Source organism: Pezoporus flaviventris, unplaced genomic scaffold (assembly GCF_033815535.1).
Source record: "Pezoporus flaviventris isolate CSIRO_AGI_PZ_B2104156 unplaced genomic scaffold, CSIRO_AGI_Pfla_v1 ptg000029l, whole genome shotgun sequence".
In the NCBI taxonomy this organism is placed as follows: Eukaryota; Metazoa; Chordata; class Aves; order Psittaciformes; family Psittacidae; genus Pezoporus; species Pezoporus flaviventris.
The window spans coordinates 15800611-15815637 of record NW_026892577.1 but is presented as its reverse complement, the minus strand read 5'-3'; the positions used below and the strand labels follow the sequence as shown (position 1 = coordinate 15815637).

General features: G+C 40.5%; 1 protein-coding gene and 1 long non-coding RNA gene across 4 annotated transcripts in view; both read right to left on the bottom strand.

Moving 5' to 3' along the window:
- The window catches only part of VSTM4 (V-set and transmembrane domain containing 4), a 454962-nt gene that overhangs the window by 69517 nt on the left and 370418 nt on the right, over positions 1-15027 (bottom strand). The gene's annotated exons all lie outside the window — the stretch shown is intronic.
- Positions 134-15027, bottom strand: part of LOC133272265 (uncharacterized) — a 93768-nt gene continuing 78874 nt past the window's right edge. Inside the window, exons 2-4 of the long non-coding RNA XR_009744377.1 lie at positions 6311-6397; positions 1508-1558; positions 134-934 (exon numbers count right to left, since the gene is read on the bottom strand). This is a non-coding gene — a long non-coding RNA (uncharacterized LOC133272265). The remainder of the gene's footprint in view (positions 935-1507; positions 1559-6310; positions 6398-15027) is intronic.

The window sequence follows — 15027 nt, the reverse complement described above, 5'->3', positions numbered from 1 at the left end:
GTTGTTATTTTATGTGCTATGCTCTTTATTTCTAGCTCTTAATTGCAGCTGAGTGTTATTGTGTGCTGTAACTTTATTTCACACATGACAGTTGTATTTCAGCAGTGGAAGAAATCATAGTATTTGTATCTGAGGATGCAGGGCAGTGGGACAAATTCTGCCTGTCACTAACTTCTGTCTACTGAAATGATGGTCATATTCAGTTTAAGATTTTGGTTTTGAATCCAAAAATATGGGTTGTAAATTGCTGGTATGAACTCAAAAGGAACTGTTACTACCAGCAGTTATGATTTTAGATCGAAGAGCCTTTGCCCATTTCAGATGAAAAAGGTGCTTTCTTGTAACAACTTGAAAACCAGTTGCAGTGAGAAACTTACAGTTTTCTATGTACTCTGATGGAAACTGCGTATCTTAGAGCCAGTGGCATTTGAAAGAAAAGTCCAAAATCAGTGAAATATATAGTAATTTTGATTAGGAAGTGTAAGCAAGCCTCTTGCCCATTCTGCAGATGCAACAGGTTCATTAACTTATGTTAAATAGACAGAATTCTGTTTAAAAATTAGTTATTCTAGAAGATACCTAAGCAGTATGCTGAAGTGAATCTGTTTCTCTGATAGGATTAAAGAGCAGAGTTGGTTACACCAAGATGTGAACCTGCAGTTCCAGGGACTCCAGCACTTCAGACACCTTTTAAAATAGTTCTTCAGAGGAAAACTAGAGCTGTGGCACATTCATAATTCCTAACACTGAAGCGCAGATCTGCTGTATTGGAACATAAGGAGATCTAGATCTCTGACTGAGAAAGCAGTAGTATTTTTCTTACCTCTGAAAACATTGTCAATCATCTGTTTTTTGATCATGCAGATTATTACTGCTACAAAAGTAATTGCTAGAAACGCTCCCAGAGTAACTCCTATAATAACATATGTGAAATCTGCAAACAGATTTGAAAACAAATCAGTGAGTATACACTGGGGTTTTACTTCCCTCACCCCCTAAAAGTGAAATTCCCTGTTCTCACTTCCTTGTCATTTTGTACCCTGCCAAACTCGTTCCTGCTTCCCATAGCTGCATGCACATATCTTCATCTCCACCTCCCACTCCCCAGCCTTATGCCCTACCCAACTATTCTGCCTCTGTAAATCCCCACTGAGAGGAAGCAGGAGAATTTTTTAGTGTAAATTAGGCACAATTTTGTGATTAATTTTTTTCATCATTGTTTGTATATAAGGGACCAGCTCCACCTGTCAGGCAGGAGAATGCCTGTATTGAGGGCCTGCGCTCAGGATCTGTCCTCCCTATGCTCATTGTATTTATTCAAAAGTACTTTAAAAGCTCCAGTCATACAGCAGGAGTTTGCTGTGCTAGGCAAAATACAAACATGCAATCAGGTGATTATCTTCTACACATAACAAGTATGTAAAGTCTTCTAAGCACATTATTTTTTGCTGTTATTTCTTTGCCCCTAGTTTCCTGTCTGGAAGCACAACTCTCACCATGGACTCACCTATTTCCTCCTCTGAGTTTCCAGAAGCATAAACCTTTGTTCTCCAAAAATCTGAAATGGAAACATTTTGTCCTGTTAGGATATCAAGGAGAATACTCTACATTGAAGAAGAATGCCTTATCTGGTTGATCCTGGTAAAACTTAAGAAAGGATCTGAGGCTTCCTGCAGTAGTGAATAGTTATCAGTCAAGTTAATAAGGGCATCCTAGGAATGTGGGCACCACATGCCGGGTTTTGGACAGAATGGAAAATACAGAATTTTTATATTTTATGTTATGTTAGTATTGTTCCTATTCCAGAGTTTCCTCCATGCAAGCTTGGAAGCTGTATGCAAGGAAAGTTGCTATAAATCAAGAAAAAGACTATCAGTGCAGTAAATCTAATGACATGCTAGCAAGAGAGAATATAGCACACCCCAGCACCCCTCTCCAGAAAATTTGTGAGCCAGTCCCTCTTATAGTTCCAGGCTTCAAAATGTGATTTATTGCTGGTAGACAAGAGAGTCTTTTGCGAGAGAATCTTCTGGGCTGGAAGCAACCTTTTCAGAGACTCCCATGCCATGCTCCCTGTTCATCAAAAGGACGCTATCCTGGCCCTTTCCTTCTCCATAAAGCAGTGAGCTTTGCTGCCTGATGCTCAAAGTCTGCAGGCCCTCAGCATGGAGTGGCTCTGAAGAAAACAATTAATTCCCAAATAATTTTTTTGAGGAAATATTCAAAATTTTCCAAAAAAGAAAAGAAGTTAAGAGAAAGGAGAGGTTACATTTAGTTTTAATGTTGCTTGCTTATTATAGGAAATGGCTAAAAATGTACACTCAAATTTTCTTTTTCAGCTATGGGAATATTTCCACCGAAGTCTTTACTAGTAGCTTCAAATGATGTAACTGATGTGTAGCTGCATGAGGTGCCTGGGGAATGAGAAGGCTTTAAATGCAGATATGACTCCTGCATTTTAAAACAGCATGCTTCTTGAGGTTTGGAGAGCTGTGCTTTTATTTCTTGTCCCTTAAAACGAACACTAGAAATACAATTACTTTTAAACTTGAAGCACAGTCCTCCCACTCCAAAACCAGCCTTTTTGGTACCTTTACAGAAATCTATCTTGTGTCTGCTTTTCACACTGCTGAAACTCTTGAGCTGAGTGTGGGCTCTGAGGCTTCCATGGTTATGTCAGAAATATCTGATATATTGTGTGTCTCACAACAGATTTGTTTTCATTTCCTGGTCTTAATCACATTTCTAATCCCAAATATTCATAAATTACAATCCAAACCTCAAAAATCTGGAGACAAGCTTAAAAAAAGAAATGTTGAGTTTTAAAGCAAATATATTTTGGGAACTATAATTCTGAGCTGAAAGTCCTTTTTTGCCAAATTTTTCTTCATAATTAAAATGTCTGGAAACTTATTTTATACAAGCAGAAATGTTTTCTCTCCAAAACCCCCATGACAGCCAGAGAAGGGAGCTGGGAGGGCTGGGGAATCCAATTGCAGCTATGATCACAAAAACTGCTATCCCAAATGACCAAAATCAAAGTTACAAAGAGAAGGAAATTTAAAAAAGAAAAAATCTAGGACTATATCGTGGGTGCAAAAAGCTCCTGAATTTCCAGATTAAAAACCAGTCTCTTTGCTCTCGCCTGTGAATGTATTTCATTATAAATTAAAAAAGAAGAAACCACCTTTCCTCCATCCCTTTAATTATTCTTTGTGCTCATATGAAGAATGTTTTAAATTCAAATATAATAGAAGTGATATTGTAATACTCTTATTATCCTAAGGATCATTATACATAGACCTTAATGTATGCTTTCTAATGGAATTAAACCAGTGACAGATTATGTGTTTTATGGCAGAAATAATATTTTACATGGAATATTTTATGTAGGTCAGTTTAATATATTGAAATTAAATTATTAGTTTCTTTTTTAAAAGGGAGGAAGGGAAGTCTCTGAAAACCCACAGGACTAGAGAGAACACTTCCAATTCATATTTTCAATATGGTTTTAATTAAGGTTTAATATTGTTTACTGGGTGCTACTTAAACACAATTTGCTGGTGAGGACTGTGTTAGATGCCTTCTGTCTGCTTCAGGTTCTTCTTAGATGAAAGGAAGTGGGTTGACTAAATCAAACACACGTGTTGCTGTTTTACCCAGATCCCATCTTCAATTTAGATCTTTTGGGGATGTACACAAACTTCCTGCTACAGAGAGGTTAGAAATGCCTTAAGTTCTGGAGTGCTCTAGTCCCAGTGCTAGCTTTCTGACCCCTTATCTCTGTATTTAGACTAACTCCCGCATCTTGAACAAGCCCTCTGGACTTGCAGAATATTTGCTTCTGGGTGGAAGAGACTTGCAGGTGAACGAGGTATCTATACTTGAGTGACTCATGGACCATTTTGCAAAGGGTCTTAAAGTAACTGATGGTGCTTTCTCACCTCTCTTATGTACCAGGTTCAGGCATAGCACACAACTGGCACTATAATCAGAATGTGCCCTCCAGGGCCCTGGCCGCACCAGGAAGCTGGTGAGAGGTGCGGGCTGCATCTCTAACTGGCTGCAGAATGGAAGCTTTTATTTGTGCCTGCTTGCTACAGTCCTCTGCCACTGTGGCTACCTCCTCCAAAACAGAGCTCCTGATAAGGTAGTGGACCTGCAAATAAATACACCAGGCTGGGACTGGGCTGAGAGCCCTGGTCTGTGATCCCAGTGTATCCCTGGGCTGGTTTAGCCCTCCTCAGATGGCACACAACACTGGGCAAAGTAGAAAACAGCTTTTGAGCTGTACTGGGGGACACCCTGTTCTCTCTGTGGCCTCTGCAATGTAACTGTGCTCACGAGGTGCCTTGCCCATAGGTCAGTGCAGTGAGGAAAGTGGTGCAGAATGCAGTTTGCGCATAAGATCAGGGAACAGGAATAGCTCACTTTCCCACCTTATTAGATACTGTGAGCAACTCCCAGCCATAACCTGCAGGGACAAATGGCAGTATGTGCCTCGCCTTTCTCAGTGCACAGCACTTGCTTTAGTCCCTTTGCTCACTGCCTCCTGCTTCCATGTGACTTTCTTCTTTCTTCCTCCCCATCTCAGATTTCTCCTCATTGCAGCACACAATGGCTGCTCCTGTGGCATTGCAGCAGCCCGGCGTTCAGGACCATTTCTCTTTGGGGCAGCAAATGGGAAAGGAAGCAAGTATCTGGGGAACCCTAAGGTAGGCTGTAAAAAAGGGTGGCTCACAGCGGGTGTCTGAGCAGTTCCAGTCAGATAAGGAATGCCCACGGCAACAAAGAGGTTACTGGCAATGAGCCTGCTGGACATCATTCATGAAAAGCTTTATTAAAAGAAGTATTTTAGCTGGTATTTAGTGTAGCAAAATTCCCAGCTACATATGAATTTCATAAGATAGGCACTGTTGGCATCCAGGTAAATTAGGTCCTCCCTTGGTCCTCAAATTAGAGGCAAAATCCTTCTCTGTAGCAATAGATGAAGACAGGAATCACTCTTCCATGGAGACAGAAATTGTTGAGCGCTAGTCTTTGCCAGGCACCCCTCCATCCATAGATTGCCTGCACCTTTCCATGTGTCAGTTGGAGGCATGTTAATGTGTTTTCCTTTTATCTATTGCAAAGTGCCTTTTGCTATGGAACATGTTGTGCTGTCCTTGACTCTGCATCTCTTTGCTCTAAGCAAATTCTACTGTATTAATGGGACTTGTGTCATTTCACTGGTGAGCAGTAACTGGTCAGTAACTGGAGAGCAGATGTTGCTGACTCCACATCTGTGAGACTGGTTGATTATCTATGTCCTGTGTGGTGGACAGTTTCCATTTCTCTGGAGACTTGGAAGTGTCAATAGAAAGGTGCAGAGGGCTTGAAAGGCCAATAAATAGAATAGTGAGAGCAACAACATTCTATGTGTACCCTGAGAAGGACTACAAGAGGATAAAGCACTGCTGTACATCTATGGATAGCTTTGCTCACAGAAGCTGAGGCAGGATCAGGTGCCCAGTGGATGCAAGCAGTCTGTATGCCTCAGGCAGGTGCAAACTGCCCTTGCGGGGTTCCCCAAGAGTAGATGATGATTTTGTATGAATTTCTGCATGAAGTAGGGTAGCATGGGAGGTGTTCATTAGGTAAAGATGAGTCTTACTTAACATCTCAGAGACCTCAGTAACCACTGTAAACTTCTGCCTTTGTGTCTGCTGCCAGCCTCATCCTCCCCATTAGTCCACATTAATCCCAGTGTTAATATGACACCTGCTGACACTTGCTATCCATGAGCCCCAGTTCTTCCCTGCACAAATTGGATGTGAGTAACTGTGAAATAACAAGCAAATTGTGAGAAAGCCATGCTTTGGGCTGGCAGGAAGCATTAGAAGCAGAATGAGTCAGAAGCATCCAGTTCTGTGAGTGAGAGTTGCAAAGACCAAAACTGACTTGCAGATAACATGCACGTCAATCAAATTTTTTCTTATACTCTACTGAAGTACCATTTTCTATACAGTGCCAAACAGGACGTTCAGCAACTCTGCCATCTAACCTGCAAGGATGCAGGTAGTGAAGTTCACGGTATCTTCTGGATTCACACAGCAGACCCTTTAGCACTCAGTCTAGGAAATGCTAGCTGAGAAAACTCAGCAAAATACCTCACTGTCTCAAAAAAATGTTCTCTCCAAGAAGCAGAGTTCTAAACAAAGTTTTAAACTTCATACATAAAACTAGACTGGGAAATAAATAATCCCACCACGCTCAGGGAAAAGAAAAAGCTCTCAAAAAGGATTGAAAAGAAATATGATAGATGACTTACGTAAGAGAAGAAATGCCAGTAGCACTGATACCCAGCGTGTTAAGAAGGTCATTGTGAAGTTTTGACACAGAAGTTTCACCCAGTTTTCTGAATTTAGCTCTTCTGCAGTGTCTTCTTAAAAAAAAAGAATACAAACAAAACCAACCCCAGACATAAAGCAGGTCATGTGACTATACTGGGAAACTTCAGCCACATCCTGAGTAGTTGCATCTGCAAACAGGAGTTCCCCTTTCTGGGTTTCAGTTAAACATATAAATAAATTCCCCACTTGAAGCTGTTCTGTGGAAGAGGTGGACAGGAACAGTCACAGCCCGGTTCAGCTGCTTTGCTCTCTAAGGTACCTTTAAACACTAACCTCTATTTATTAAAAATTGAAGAAGTCCTACCACAGGTAATTGGTCTTTGCTCATGACTTCTAAATCCATGGACATGCAAGTGGATTTTCTATCTTAGAAGGAAAACCTTCTAAGGCAATCTCTATCAATGTTGCAGTATTTTTTTAAATTCAACATGAATGCCATTGTAACATTTAGAGGAGAGGAGTACTTGGTTAAACATTTCCCTTTCATAATCAGCTTTTTTAGGAGCGGAGTGGAAGAAATCTGCCATGGCTGCAAAACCATTGCAAGCCAGTTCCTGGAAAAGACCTTATAACTAAAAATAATGTCCTGCCGTAGTAGGAACTAAACAGTAAGAACTTACTAGCAGGTAATGCTTCTGATAGAAGTCAAGTTTATTCTTTGAACCACAATCAAAGAAGAGATTCTTCTTCAGGAAAATTCATCTTTCAAACAGGTTAACCTGTTCCAAAAATGAATGACAGCAAAGCATGCAAGTATATTAGCCCTTTTTGCTAAGTGAACTCATTCCTCCCAACTCATTTCAGGTCCATCCTTCAGAAAAGCAAGACTCAAAGAACATGAGCCCCACTTTTTTTGCAGCAGATTTCTGTGGAGGGTCTCTATTGCTTTTACTTCTTGCCTCTTTATGTACCTTCCTGCTTTAGAATAGTTCCTTGCTGTCTGGTGTCTTCATCTCATGTAGATACTTACATACACCAATCAAAGTAATCTGAAACACATTTTAAGTGAGAGGTTTTCAGAGAGAAAACTCTTGGATGCTTATTTTTCCTGCTATTGGTCTGAGCAATCTGGTCTCAACAGAATCTTGCATCTTAAGGCTGGATGAAACATCTGTCTTGCTGAGTAAATTACAGTTATAAAGCCTCCTTCCAGAAACGTGTTTTTTAATGGGACCATTATAGTCCATAAGGAATGCCAGTGACTGCGTTAGTATGGCTACCTGGGTGGAAAAATGTGACTGCAAATGAGCAAGATGTTCACAAACATTTAGTTGTTCTGACAGGCTGTGAGTGAAAAATTGTATTTATGACCACCAGGTGTTTGTGGAGGATTAAGCAAAACACTGTGTTAGCCAACAAATAAGGCTCTTGAGGCACTAAAAATATAAGTAGAGATGACCCATGTGCCCCTGAGGTGGCCTCACTTCCTGGCCTGTTCGGCTGTATGAAGCATAGGTAAAAGTGGCTGAGTGCAGTAGATGTGATATAAAGTATTTTTTAACACTTGGACCAGTGTTTGCGTGCACACATGCATGTGTGTGTAATGCATTTTTGCCCTTTCATTGTCCCTGGTTCTCTCTGGGATCAGAGCTGAAAACACCAAAACCAGTAAGAATCTCTGCACCAGCAAGATAGGGAAGATCCTTGTAAGAAACCCCCAATGTTTTCATGCCTCATGTGTTTCATCTGCAAATGATCCCATGCTCTAAGGTTCCTGAGAAACTTGTGGAAGGAATAGTATGAATGTCAGCTCTCTTTTTCCCGTCCCCTCTCTCTCTTTCTTTTTCCCTTTCTTTTTTTTCCTCTGTTTTTTTCTTTTGCCTTTTCCCCCCTTTCTTTTTTATTTTTTCCCTTTCTCTTTTATTTACCCTGGCCCAAGCCAGTGGTCTCAGGGGCGTTACTTCAGAGAAGCAACTAAACATCTAAACTAAGCATTTGGCTGAACTTTCTAAAGCTGCTTGTTTTATTCTGTTGCTACTTCTCCACAAAACGCTTCAGACAGCTTAGCTAGCTGACTGCACACTGCTGACTACGTATGTTTCACTTGTTTCGTTCACGGCATACCTCCAGTGAGGAAAAGCACTGATCAGAATAAGTCAGGCTTAATAAAATCCTGCTTTGCAATAGGTTTATTCTGTTTCTTGACCAAACTGGGGAATGTGGTTTCAAGCATAGTCATCATTATCAGCCTTTCCTCTATTACTTACTCTCCACCATCCAGCCACTGGGCAGGATATATATGTTTAATTAATTCTGCTTTTACCTTCGACCTGTAAATAGTGGAGTGATGTCAGATTTATATGTTATATGAATAACAAGGATTTCTCAGGAGACCCTATCCTGGTGAAAGAGGCTAACTGTAATTTTCAGCTGTGAGTAATTGTATATAATATAATCCTAAATGATTTTTCTTCTGTAATTTCATTAGAGTTTAGAAATTTAATTAGATTTTGAATCACTCTGAAATAAAGTAGCAAAACACCCAGAGACTAAGAGTAGTGGTTATTTTGTCCTCCGAGGCCAGAATTCTTGGTCTCAAATTGGCATGTGTTCATTAGGAGGAAGTTTGCAGAAGTTCTTGATATATTATTGTCTTTCAGAATGGACTCTGAATAGGTCTTTGGAGAGCATTAGAAGAGCACACAATTATTATACAGACTCTTTTTGAGGTTTAAGATCATCTGCCTTGCATATACTTAATAAAAATACGCCTCTAAAGTTGTTTAAGAAACTGTGGAGATAGGAAAGATGCTCCTCCAGTGCCTCAGTGCTCTTCCTGGTTTATTAACAACTCTAGTACCTGTGTATGATGATACAGAGAGGAGTTGTTTGCTTTACTTTAATGATTAGGTAGGTTTATAGTTATTTTTATTGCTACACATATGAACTGTCATGGTGGCTGTAATCAGAGGCACACTAAAGTCTCTTCCTTCTCTTTCATCCCAGGTTCAAAAGAAATCTGTCCTTCTGGCAAACTTTGATTCTCTGTAGAATTCATCCCATGTGCAAAAAATTGAATGAAACTGCTCTGAGCAGGGCAAAGCAAAGACCAGTGCAGCAGCTTATGATTGCATGGGATGTCGGGACAGTTGTGGTGGGTTAAGGAGATCCTCTTAAAAGATTATGAGTGATTAAAGATGCAAGTGCCTGTTCCCTTTTTGTTTTAAGTGGTGTAACATGGTCCATGTTTGTAGAGATGCCTAGATTTATATTGCTTAACTGAAAAAAGGCATTGGTCATCTAGGAGCACGTTCTCTAAAGCCTTTACCCTCATAGCAGAATCTCTTTTCTTGTTTGTTAGTTGCCTGAACCAGGACTATCCACCTGATTTTCTGAAAGCAGGTCTTTAAAGGGCAAAGCATGTGACAAATTGAGGAGTTAAGCAGAGAGGAAGAAATTCAGATTACTTTCAGCATGGCAACAGAATAAGGAACCATAACAAAGGTATAGGCAGCATGAATTAAAGAATCTAACAGAAATGAGCAAGGCAGGAGAGAGCAAATGTTGTGAAATGAAGGATTTCAGTAAGAGAAATCAAACAAATACAAATTCTTTAAACCATAGTCTTTAAACCTGTTTTAAATGAAAGAGAAAACTCCGGTGGAATGGGATACATATGAGTTCCAAAGCAAGAATTCAAAAGCAAACCTCCAGGACGACCAGGATGTTCTGTTATTGATTGTCCTTTGTCACCATTGCTAGAATCCTCTCTATTTGCCACTGTGGGCAAACATGGAGTGAAATGTTCATTGGTCTGATCCGAGGGGTCATTTCCTTTGTTTCATTAACAGGTCTTGGTAAGAGATCATCATCACATAAATCCAGTCCTCAGGCTCAAGTATAAGCTCTTAGAGTGTAGCCAAGCAAGTCCTGAAGTCTGACTGAAAAAGATTCATGGAAAAAGATTGAAAGCTTTTGTGCACTTGGCTTGGGTGGGTATTGATGGAGATCAGGCAACATCAGAGCAGTCTGGTGTGCATGGACATGCTGCCTTCTTCCATTAACATGTCATGTCACACCGTGGAACAAATTGGAGAAAACATGTTCAGGCTGGTTATTGCCAAAAAATCAAGGTGCTTTTGCTATGGGCATCCAGAACAATTGGAAACTATGCTTGAAAAATCACAGCTGCTCTTCATTTGCTATTTTCTCCATCTCCTCCTCTGTCAGGACTCTGAGCTGCTGGGACAACTGGGAGGGATTCCACATCTCAGCAAGCAGCAAAATCACAGATGTCATGTGTGCTAACAAAGGGAAACACTCCTGCACCAGTTATTTAACGCCTTCCTCCCTTGACATTAAGAAATACCATGGGAAACCATTCAACATTTCAGTCTCGCTCCTTTTTTTTCCCTCTCCATCTCTGTTTCTTTTTCAATGTGAAGGAATGGAAACGCTGGTACGCTTTAAAAACATGTTTTCTTGATTTTACTTGAGGAACACTGAGGCTTGGTCTTATTGCCAACTCAGAGAGATTCAAGGAGGCAAAAAAAAAACCTTGGTTTGTGTACTCAAGTCTTTTTGTGCAACATCAGGAAAGAAAATGCTAAACTAGTCCATGGCTCAGCTAAGCAGTCTATTCATTTGCAGGAGTCCTGTCCCAGATCTTGCTCTGTTCCTAGGTTTGTAAAACTGTGTGGTGTCCCTTGTAGAATTTAGAACTTTTACTGAACTTAATTTCTTCCATACCAGGTGTATTTGGATTATTCATTCAGATGGTCTGCATCTATGTTTCATTCAGTGAAGAGGATGTTTTGTATTTCTAAGCCAGACTGTGGCTGCAGCAGGAAAAAAGGGTATTACAACAGAGGGCAATTTCTTTCATGGGGAAGGAAAACACCTGCAGATCACTTCTAGAAGTTGCGTATCTTTCAGGTTAACACATGGCAATGAACATATGTGTTGGGATGAAACACAGGTAGGCAAATATAAATTTGGGTGAAAAAATAGATCGTTTTTGTAAGAAACATGGCTAATGTGTGTGCTTGGAAGGTGTGTATCAGATATTTGCATGAAAACAGTCAGATTCATTCCAGGCTGTTTCAGACTCCTGCCAGTGTGCCATAGGTGTGGGCTAGGTACTTGGGGAACCTACTGATGCTCTTTCTTGATGACACAGTTTATAGCTCAGACTTGAGTACAGGCAACAGGAGTGTTCATGGTTCCTTTTCTCAGGTGCGCTTTCCTACTACCCTTCAGCTGGAAAGCTTTGGCACTTATACATGGTGTAGCAGGGCTTTCAGTGAGGTGACATAACGGCCAGGGTGGTATGTTTTTTCACTGTTCCTGTGTGTGTGTGCTTGGTGGAAGGACAGAGATCTGTTTAGAGCTAGCATTATTATAAGCCATTGAAAATCTTTCTTTCCTGTCTGGATCTTTTGCCGCTTGGCCATTGCTCTAGCATTTCCCTTGTGTCTCTTATTGTTAATTTCCTACAGGCTGAGATTACAGGTAGTATACAGGAGCATCACCAATGGCAGCATTTTTTCCCATCTTCCTCTGCTTTAGACCAGAGGATTTAAATTCCTTTTTCATTTCAGCCAGAAACTTTCTAGAAAATGTATCAGTCTCCAACTAATACATTTAGACCCATAGGTATTCTTAGGATAACCTTTGCTGGCCCTCAAACATAGTCCACAGCCTTATATGTAGTTGTAAACCACAGCTCAGAGGAATGATTTTGCAAAAACTTTTGATCTTACTTGTCTTGTCTTAGACATAGTCCAATCTGTAGCCTATTGTATTAAATATTTATAAAAGTGTGAGGCAAATAGTCTACTATGAAATAGTTTATTTAAGTTAGAAAGATTAATAATAAAGACACTTCTAGGATTCTCATGAAATCACCAGCTGGCCTGTCAGCAAAGACAGTCTCGAAGTAGGAGGGTGTGTTCATGCTCGGTATGACTGGGAATTGTTTCAGTTAGCTAATGAAGTAGGAAAGAGATCTGGATCCTTCCTTAGAGCAGTCCATGAGTAACTGGGAAGGATGAGTGTGGGAACACAAGGAGCAAATATTAAACAAGTCAAAAGCAAATGAAAGTTAGGCCTATGTTTCTCCAAAAGCTAGTGTTGCAGATAATAGTCAACAGAGACAAAGGCTCTGTTTCATTTTGTAGGTTGATCTTGGTTTATTTTCAATAGAACCAGATGACATTACAGTAGCGACCTGAACCCACCTGATTTGACCTGTTTTTTCCTCTGAAAGGGATTGGTTTTCTACTGATATCTTTCAGAGGGCTAGCAGGTGGGAAATTAAAAATTACAAAAGCTTCACCAACTGGAAAAGATCTTAATCCTCTCTCTGATTTAGTTGAAATTGTTCAGTAAGTTCAGATACCTGTGGGAGGACTGAGAAATACACACAGAGAGAGTATGATCATATAGGCCTTGTTGCTGTATGAAAATGTGCCATAGTGAACCTATGGCTCCCCATCTCTCATCCATACTACGTCTTACAGAAATGTCCTACAATATTTTTGTCTTGGTTTTCTAAAGAATGTGTATACTTGTCCCGGGTTCAGCAGTAGCAGTCGTTTTTTCCCCTTCTTAGTAGCTGATGCAGTGCTGTGGTTTTGACTTTTGGCCTGGGAACAGCACTGATAACACCGATATTTTTAGTTACTGCTCAAATGTTTAGTCTAATCAAGGACTTTCTGAGTCTCATGCTCTTCCAGGGAGGAGGGGAAGCCGGGAGGAAGCAGAGACAGGACACCTGACCCAAACTGACCAAAGAGGTATTCCATACCACAGCACGTCATGCCCACTATATAAACTGGGTGCAGTTACCCAGAACGGTTAGATCACTGCTTGGTCGGGCTTGGTATCGACGGGTGGTATTGTATTCTCTTCCCTTGTTATTTCCCTTATCATTATTATTATTGGTGGTAGCAGTAGTGGTTTTATGTTATGCCTTAGTTACTGGACTGTTCTTATCTCAGCCTGTGGGAGTTACATTCTTTCGATTCTCCTCCCCATCCCTCTGGGGGGGAGTGAGCGAGAGGGTTGCATGGCTGACTTACGGCCTGGGCTTAAACCACGACAGTACTACAATGTGGATGACCCATTGTTTTTTTGACTGTGTATCCTTTTTTATTGCATGGATGGATTTCTTGTGTTAAGTAGAAAATATTTATTAAAACATGGGGAATTCAATAGTCTAACTCTGCTGATGATACCTGAATAGATGTTGTTATGAAGTCAGAGAACCAAATATGGATTTTTATTTGTCTACTGAAAACCAAAAAACACATCTAGGTGACACTGCCAAAATGACGTTACAGGAACTGTATTGTGCTGAGACAAGCTTTTAGGAAATGCTTTTTTGTGCTACCATTTGAAATTTCAGTTATGTTTAATTGAGCCTTTTACATATTTCCATGGTAGTGCAGACTTTAGTAGCATGGTCCCATGGTACGAACCTTCCCTGTCCAGCCTTCACCTACTTCAAGAACAGATCTTCACCTCATCTGAAATGGATAATGAATGAGGCAGAGTGAAGAAGGCAGTTGCTCAATATAGCTCTTAATTCCATCATTCAGTGAGTCTAACAGGCCTTATTTATTACCTAACCCCTCTGCCAAACACAGAACAAATTTTTATTAATCCCAACAAAGCTACTCATATTCATCAGCAGATGCCTTTCACCACTTTGTTCAACTCCATCAGAAAGCTAGCTTTGGCTGGGGAAGGAGGTGTCTGCTTGTTTTCCTTGGCTGGCTTTGGCTAACAGCTCCTCTCCATGCAGGTCAGCTAGAGGCTGCAGTCTGCTCAGGGAGAGAAGGGACCCTCCTTACAGAGCATGTGGATTGCAGTACACTCGGCATCCAATAGGAAATGCTCTTCACATTGCATTTGTCTCATTGTTCAAATCTATCTGGGTGAGCTACTGGAGGAGAAGTTTCTTTTGCATACTGTATATTCTCTGAAGCACTGTATATCACAAGGGAGATACTGCAGCATTTGGAAAGATGCTAGAGAAGCTGGGAAGCTGTGGGAGGAAGCAACAGTCCCACAAATTTGATTAAAAATGTCTGTGGGGGAGAGTTAGGACTCTGAGCAATGAGTTAGGACTTGATGTCCCTAAATGAAGGCTCCATTACTCACTGGATGATATTGGCTTCTCCTCTGACTATCAAACATCTCAGTTGCTGGAGGGCTCTGTGTTGGTAAAGTTCCTTTAGTGAGGCAGCTAATTCTTCCTGTGTAAGTTTTCATATAGCATGAACAAAACATGCCAGGCAGTCTGGCTTTGTCATTGTTACACATTTTGATGCACTTAGCTGTGTCTTAAAATACCTTTGACATGCATGATGATAATTTAGAAAGTTCCTAAGCAGCCTCTGAAAATGGCTGGGTGTTTACTTGTTGAAGGTGGCATATGTGGTGGTGGAGCAAAATGCTGTGCCCAAGAAAATTCGGAGCAAAAGAAAGAAAAGGCAAAGTATGTCCAATTTCTGTCCCCTATTCTTGCATGCCCTGTCCACCTGTACCCTGTATAAGCACGTTGGACTTTGTTAAATTGAAGCCACTCTGAGAAATTTTTTTCAGTAAAATGGGATAAACACTTTCAAGGGCATCATGATTATTGAAGAAGAAAAAAAATAAACAAACTAAAAAAAGCCAAACACTAGAG